Source organism: Myotis brandtii, unplaced genomic scaffold (assembly GCF_000412655.1).
Source record: "Myotis brandtii unplaced genomic scaffold, ASM41265v1 scaffold230, whole genome shotgun sequence".
NCBI lineage: Eukaryota > Metazoa > Chordata > Mammalia > Chiroptera > Vespertilionidae > Myotis > Myotis brandtii.
In genome coordinates, this window is record NW_005358650.1 from 699,491 (window position 1) to 708,682 (window position 9,192).

Sequence of the window (9,192 nt, forward strand, 5' to 3'; positions counted from 1 at the left end):
CATTGCATACAGCACTAATAGGTATTATTAATTTTTCTGCCAGGCTCAGCTGGTAATGGAAGCTTTTACTGTTGGCATTATTTAATTGTCTGGCTCTGAGGGGTGGGAAGTATGTAAAGTTCAGGATGATGAATTTTTTGATATGAGAACTTCAAGAAAAACTGCCACAAGAAAGCCCTTTGATAAGTAGGAGTTAACCGAATTTCTTTTTGACAAGTTCGACATTAATGGTAAAGGTTACAAAATCAGAATTTTAGCTCTGCAAGAAATATTAGAAATTCAATGGGTACCTTTGTATTTTACAGATGAGAAAAGTGCAGTCACAGCTTAACTGTGAACCAGGACGTTAATCCTGTCTTGGGTGTCTCCCATACTGTTCTTTGTACATTACAGTGCCTGTCAACCAGGCTCTGTTTTAAAATAGCTTTAGCTCTCTGCAAGCTCTGACTCTTGATAAGAAATAAAAGACAAAAATAACACTTTCCTTTAAACCTTGATCTCCATTATGCATGCCAGGAAAAATAAGTGAGAAGGTTAGGAATTATATACAGGAACTTGCTTTCATAGATTCAAACCCAGAAATATTTTTATGCTAATGTAATAACAGCATTTTCATGGTGCGTTTGTGGACGAGGCATTGTTCTAAGAACTGTACCTTTTAAGGCTTACAACAGCCCTAAAGAATAGGCACTGTTGCCCCGCCGGTGTTGTTCAGTGGTTGAGTTTTCCACCCATGAAACAAGAGGTCACGGTTCCATTCCTGCTCAGGGCACATGTCCGGGTTGCGGGCTCCATTCCCAGTAGGAGGCAGCTGATCAAATGATTCTCTCTCTTCATTGATGTTTCTATCTCTCTCTCTCTCTCTCTCTCTCCCCCTTCTTCTCTGAAATCAATAACAATATTTTAAAAAAGAATAGGTATTGTTATCATTCATCCCCCTAATGTAGATGAGGTACCAAGAGCCTAAAAAAATCTGTGCAAGGTCATAACGTCCATAAGTGACTGAGCTGGGATCAAGCCTTCTGCTGCCCATGTTCATCCTCTTGTCAGCCACCTACTCCAGTCTACCTGCTTCAAGCCTTAAGGATAGCTTGCTGTTATATCCTGCTTGTGAAATTGATATTCCTAGGAGCTAAACGTTTGGAGAATTTTAAATCTGAATATTTTCAGGGCACATTATATTTTCTTCAAAGATGAAAGCAGTGTTCCCCCAACATTTACACCAAAGGTGAACTTGCTCTTTATAGGATATAAGTGCTTCTTTCATTTTGTCTGTATCTGAAGCAGTACTCTGGCATGAAGTTCATAGCAGGAAGGAACCAGGATCTGAAATGAAAGGATTATATAAAGTCATCTTCCTTGTTTGTTTCACCCTTTGTTATTACCCCAGAAGAAAGAGAGAAGATTTTGAAATCCTTTCTTGCAAAATGAGTTTGAAGTAGACACAAATAATATATTTGATTGACAGCTATAAAAAAGAAGCAAAAAAACCCCCACCCTTATTTCAAAAAGATACTTGAAGGAAAAACATCTATATTTATTGAGAAGTGGATGCAAAACTTTCAAACATAGCATCACAGGGTTTAGAAATATTTCCAAAGTCAATATTAGGTTTATAAGTTACAGGTCGTAGAAAAGGCAGAATCAATTAAGTTCTATGTTCCCAGTACACACACTCTCTCTCTCTCTCTCTCTCTCTCACTTTTTCATTTTACTTATTACCAATGATATTGGTACAGGCAACATGTACCATGGCTTCTTTTTACACTTAGTTTTTTATTTTTTAAAGAAATTGTGCTTTTGTGAAAAATCTTTTTAAAGTTTTCTTTCTTTCTGTTATATTCTCCATATTTTTGATTGTAGCAGAATCTCTGATGAACGTCCATTTACATGTTTTTATTTCCTAGTTGGCAGCACCACTTTTACACCTTCTCACAGCTGGAAACTTGGCCGATCAGGGCTGTGAAAAATCTTTTTAAAGTTTTCTTTCTTTCTGTTATATTCTCCATATTGTTGATTGTAGCAGAATCTCTGATGAACGTCCATTTACATGTTTTTATTTCCTAGTTGGCAGCACCACTTTTACACCTTCTCGCAGCTGGAAACTTGGTGGTAAAGTTGTACATCAGGGTGTATTTATGAGGAGTGCAGGTGTGAGGGCAGGAAAGAAAGATGCTCAAATAAAAAGAAAGTTTGCATTCATCTGAGCTCAGCTGGTGTCATATATTACTCAGTTCATCCATTTGCCTTAGGAAATGAATATTTAAATTTGTTTTCATGGTCAAGATCAGCTACATAATTTGTAGGGCCCAGTTTGAAATGAAAATGTTAGTAGGTTTGTCAGATTTTGCAAATAAAAATGAAGGACACTTGGCTAAATTTGTGTGGTGTTTTTTCCAGCTCTATTGAGGTTTAATTGACAAATAAAAGATGCATATATTGAATGTGTACAATGTGAAGTTTTGCTACATATGCGTTATACAATGATCACCACAATCAAGCTAATTAACATATGAATCCCCTCATATTGTTACCTTTTGTATGTGTGTGTGGTGAGAACACTTAAGGCCCCCCCTCTTAGCAGTTTTCAAGTATATAATCCTGCCCACAAATCAGAACCACCTCTAAGATTAAAAAAAAAGCAATCAGTGCCTGCATGTAATTGGTTTAGGGTTCAGCAGGGCATTTTATGAAACTGTCCCAAGTAGTTTTAGTGCACAGCACTGATGGAGAAACCAAAGTGTGGTCACTGACCCAGCAGCCATTAGCGTCACCTAAGAACTGGCTGCACATGCAGATTTTTAGGTCCCATTCCAAGCCTGTTGAGTCAGAATGTTGGGGACATCCCCCCAGAAATCAGTGTTTGTTTGAACAAGCCCTCCGTGTGAATCTAATACACTTTAAGGTTTGCAACCTCTGCTATAAACAATTGGATACTGCTGAAAGTTTTAAAAACTTTGTGTTCTAGAAGAGAACTCTGGTAGATCCTAGTATGTGGGGGACTGATTGAATAAGGAACAGGCAGAGGATAAGGCAGCCTGTTTGAAGCTGTTACCTTTATGATCCTGGGGGTAAGAAGATGGGGCGAAGAAGTAGAGCAGTGTGTATAAATGAAGGGAGATGATGGGTTCAGGAGACGTTTCAGAAACAGAATCGGTGGAATTTTGCTGCTGATTGATTGGGTTGAAGGAGAGAGCCAGTCAAAGAAAATGCGTGAAGTTTCTTTCTGGGTGATTAAAGGATGCTGTTATTAGACAAAGCAGAAATGTCTTTAGAAAGTGCAAGCTTGGGAAAATGGTAAAGATATTGACTATGAGGTGCCCTTATGCATCCAAGAGATGTTTTGCCTAGTTGAGAATTTGTTTCTAGAACTTTGAAAGCAAAAGTTATAGTGTAGCACTGGGAGTTCTCACCATGAAATTCACATTTTTTAAATCACTGAAATGATTATATATGTGCACTAAGTAATTTATTTTAAAACATGTTCATTTCCTTTCACATGAGATAAAGATGATATGCTTTAAACAAATCTGTAATCTTCTCTATTTGGATCATGTATATGAAGTTATTTTTAGTAATTAATAAATCTGTACACTATGCTAGCAAAATTTAGTACAAGAGTTACTTTTTGTAAATTTAATATTCCATTCTTGTGTCAAATGTACACCAAACACATTCATTTTCAGAGAAAAAAAACTGAGATGGGGAAACGAATAAATTTCTCATTGCGGCTGATAGGGGAGTCAGTTTTGTGTCATGATCAATTCTATAGGTTTCTGGAACCGGACAGAGTACCACCTACTTACAGCAGACATGGCGTTGGACATTCTACTTACACTCTCTTTGCTTTGATTTCCTCATCTGCAAAATGGCTAAATTTATGATACCCATTTTGTAGGGTTTTTATAAGAATTGAACGAGTTAATATTTGTCAAAGTACTTTGAAAAATACTCAACATTTAATTAGCAATCATAAAATGTAAGCTTGTTTTTAATTCAGAAATTCAGTTTTCTCACTATTTAGTCTTACTTTCTGAATTGTTGCTATCAACAGTTTGAGTTTTCATATTACTTATGTCTATTTATGAACTCTGAACATTGAAGGGAATGATTATAAACCAGAGAATTGCTAGGCATTAAATTCCAAATCATTCATGAAGAAAATATAGAAATGTATCAAGTACATAGTATAATTTCTAAATATATAGAACTTAAAACTTACCTTTAAATTTACACACATTCAAATTTTTTAGCTCAAAGTAGGGGTCAGGACAAACTAGGATTTAAATTCTTTACCATTTTAAATCTTATTTAATTGATCCTCATTCTGAACATAGTCAATAGCAAATCATAATTTACTCTGAACACAGGAATAAGTAAATTACTACACTTTTGAGCCTTAGCATAAAGGTCAAGAATATATCATAACAATTTCTACATCAAAAGTTATGTAAAAAGAAAGCTACCAAGCAAAGTGTGATTATAATTAGTAATAATAATGATAATTCACTGCTGTTCGATTTGACCGTTAAAGGGCAATGAGAAGGAGGTAGCACCTCTGAAAGCAGCAAATGATCTTATTCTTCCATCTGAGATTTGTAAATTAAGGCCGTTCATCACCACTCCTCAATTATTATGATCTGAACTTCACTTCAGATCTTCCCTTAGTTTAGAAATCATTATGCTGGTGTAAAGGCCAGGGAGAAATACTTCATCTTTAACATTCTGCTTATCCTCTTCAAAATAGTTTTACAATCCATATTTTTCATCCTATTTCAGTGGTGGTGGGGAGCTGGCAGTTAGGGAATAGATGTAGTTCTGGGTATTTTTATGTCTAAGATCTGTCAGACCCACAGAGCTCTTGTAACTTGGGCATATGTCCAGGGAGTTTCTAAATATAGCTAATACTATCCTGTCCTACTTGGAGTTCTTGTGTTCTGAGAATGACCCATGGTTGGGACAAACTTCCTGGGCCCAGAAAAAGGTATTGAAAGCATGCCACTGTATATTCTAAGTGCTTAAACTCAGCCTGGACAAGACCCCAATCAGCTTTACTCCTGGAAGGGAGCTATTGTGCAACACTCAGCAAGGAAATCTGTATTTCATGATACTTGCAAGGCCAGTAACTCTTTTAGAGGTGTATTCCTTAGTGAATGAATAGAAATATATAGGGCTTTACAGAGGTAAAAATGAATGTTGGATATTCTCAAGCAATATTGGGTATTTCTAATATTTATTTATAGCTCCTCATCTAAGGAATTGTAGTTCTCTAGTCATGATTTAGCATGGATAGTGAGTGCATGAGTTGGGATTTATTAAATGGTACATATATTACAGATATTTAAGGGTGCTATCATTTTTGACAGATTTGGCAAAATAGATTAATTAGCTTTAGATTTAAGAAATAAAATCATATATCTGTGAAACATCTTTTGCTCTTCCTCATTATAAAAAATACTTGAGGAAAGTTCTATTTCAGTTAACTTGTACTTCCACAACTCCAATTGACTTGTGTACCAATCCCTGGGCCCTAGTAACAAATTCTATATTTGATGTCTTGGCTGAGAAATGAACAGTTTTGAAGTAATTTTCTTTTATAATTTAATCACACAATTCAGCCTGCTTTAAATTGTTTGTTAACAAAGGGTGACAATTTATGTATTCAAGATAAAAATTTATAATAAGAAACTGCCCACATGCTCTACTTGAAGGGTAATTATTCTGCATATACTCCATAACTCACTAACTTTGATGAAGGTGGCAGTGAATTATTATGGTCGTTACTTTGTCAGAAAGACTTTAATAACTTCATCATGCCACTGGTATCTTAAAGTTATGGATTGTATGCAAGGCATAATAACTGTTTCTTTTTTATAGAAACTAGATTTCTCAAGTGGTCAGTAATTCAGTTAGGAATTCAAAATGGTGATTTTTGTCTCTCTAGATTATATTTCCACTAACAACAGCAATGAAATACCTTACTTAAATCTATATAATTTAAAAAACTACTCATATATTAATATGAGTAGAATGCTCACATTAATATTTAAAAATACAGTGGAATCCTTTTGTAACACCACTGAGTAACGGTAATTACAGTAATAATAATATCTGTATTATGGGTAAATTGTCTTACATCTGATTTTTATGATAGTATGAAATTAAATATTGTGTTGAGGGAGGGTTATGATTTTATTCGAAGCATACCATTTTATTCTTATCCCATTTGCCTGAAATTCTTAAACTCAGTTTCCATTAAGTAACTATTAGTTTAACAGCAAAATTGTGAGCAATGTGGCATCATTTATTAAAATATGTATGTGTTATCTAGAAGTGGGAGATAAGAATGTGTTAATAGTTGAAGGGGGACAAACATATCAGCTATAAGAACAGAATGGTTTGGTGGTTAAGTGTCCTAGTGGTTGACACTCAAGGGCAGTGGCTAGAAGGTGTTGGAAAACAAAGATTATTTATAAACTAGAGGCCCGGTGCATGAAATTCCTGAACGGGAGGGGGGGTTCCTCAGCCCGGCCTGCACCCTCTCACAATAGACTAGAGGCCCGGTGCATGAAATTCCTGCATGGGAGGGGGGGTTCCTCAGCCTGGCCTGCACCCTCTCACAATCCGGGACCCCGCGGGGGATGTCCAACTGCCAGTTTAGGCCCGATCCCGCAGTCCTAAATCGGCAGTCGGACATCCCTCTCGCAATCCAGGACCGCTGGCTCCTAACTGCTCGCCTGCCTGCCTGATCACCCCAACTGCCTCTGCCTCGGCCCCTGCACCTGGGACCCAGGCTTCCCTCCTCCGGCCAGCCACAGGCAACGAGGACCCAGGCTTCCCTCCCTCTGGCCAACCGCAGGCACCTGGGACCCAGGCCGGCTTCGCCTGGTCCGGCCATAGGCACCTGGGAGCCTGGGCGGTGCCACCCGGGCCCCACCTTTGTCAGGAAGGACATCCGGAATGATATCCGGTCTATCCAGTCTAATTAGCATATTAAGGGTAATAACCCTTTTATTAGTATAGATGACATTACCAAAGAGTGATGCACTTTGCTAGAGAAAAGTTGGCTAACACTGGCATTATTAGGAGACAAACCTTTAAGTCACAGGTATGAAAAGTACGTTTATTTTAACTTGGTTTTTAAAGCATACAGTAAAAAGGAACAAAATAACTGTTTTGCTATTAAAAATTCAGTCTAGAGACTGAATTTGATATTGATTTTTAAAAAATCAAAAGACATTTATTGAAAGTTGGAATTTTTAATTAAGTGTATTGGGTGACATTTGATAATAAGATTATATGGTTTTAAGAGCACATATCTGTGATATGTAATCTGTATATTGTATTGTGTGTCCACCATTCAAAGTCATATAATCCTCCATCCTGTATATATGACCCCCTTTATCTTTTACTCCCTCTATCCCCACCCTCTGGTAACTACCATACTGTTGTCTATATCTATGAGTTTTTGTTTCTTTTTCTTGTTTGCTCATTTGTTACTTTCAGTTTTATATCCCACAAATGAGTGAAATCATACATTTCTTAACTTTCTCAGTCTGATTTATTTCACTTAGCATGATATTCTCAAGGTCCATCCAGGTTGTATTTCATCTTTTCTTATGACTAATATTCAATTGTATGTATGTAACATAACTTTTTTATTCAATCACTGATTGAAGGACATTTTGGTTGTTTCCAGGTCTTGGCTACCATGAATTGAAGGACATTTTCCAGGTCTTGGCTACCATGAATAATGCTACAGTGAACATAGTGGTGCACATATCTTTATGAATAAATGAATAAATGTTTTTTGGTAGATACCCACAAGAGGGGTTGCTGGGTCATATGGTAACTCCATGCTTAATTTTTCGAGGAATCTTCATAACTGTTTTCCATAGTGGACAGAGGACCTGAACAGACACTTCTCCCAAGAAGACGTACAAACAGCCAACAGACACATGTAAAGATGCTCAACTTGACTACCTATTAGAGAAATGAAAATGAAAGTTGGAATTTTTAAAAGAAAAACTTATCCATCAATTTCATTCTGTGTATATTCTCAAAAGATTTGAAAACAGAGATTTGAAAAAATATTTGTACACTAGTGTTGATGGTAGTATTTTTTATAATAGCCAGAAGATGGAAATAACCAAATGTCCATTGATGGATGAATGGATAAACAAAGTGTAGCATACACATATAATGGAATATCACTCGGTATTAAAAAGGAATGAAATTCTGACATATGCTACAACATGGATGAATTGTGAAGACATTATGCTAAGTGAAATAGGCCAGTCACCAAGGACAAATATTGCATGATTTCACTTACATGAGGTACCTAAAAGTAGTCAAATTCATAGATATAGAAAATAGGATAGGGTAGAGAATGGGGAATGATTGTTTAATGGGTAATTTCAGTTTGGGAAGATGAAAAGTTCTGGAGATGGATGGTGGTGTTGGTTGCATACTAATGCGAAGGTACTTAATGCAACTGAACTGTACACCTAAAAATGGCTAAAAAGGTAACCATTTGTATATTTTACTACAGTAAAAAGCAAAATGTACTAAAATGGTATTATAAAGTAACAAAATGCTTCCAGTTAGAGAACAAGATAAATATAAGGATTAGCCAATTACTCATATTCATAAATATTCAGTAGTCATCAGTAGCCTAAATTTTGTGAAAATACAATTTTATTTCCTTGTATATGATCTTGGGAATGATTTGCCCATATTTAAAAATATTTTTCAGTGCTTGACATAATTCTTGGCGCATGGAAGATGCTCATTAAATATTTGTTGATTGATATTTGTTTATTCAGGAAATTATAGTCATAGCTTCATGTGCAGAATAATAACCTTAACTGTAACTCGTTAAGCCTACTTAAAGCTCACAGAACAGGTAGAAAAGAAAACCTTTAAAATACAAACAATAAAAACTTAGTGTACGCCCTAACCGGGTGACTCAGTTGGTTGGAGTGTCGCCCTTTACATCAAAAAGGTTGTGGTACGATTCCCAATCAGGGCACATACCAGGGCTGCTGGTTTGGACCCCAGTCAGGATGAGTATAAGAGGCAGCTGATCCACGTTTCTCTCCTCTCTCTCTCTCTCTCTCTCTCTCTCTCTCCTCTCTCTCTCCTCATTCTCTCCAAATCAATAAACATATCCTTGGGTGAGGATTTAAAAAA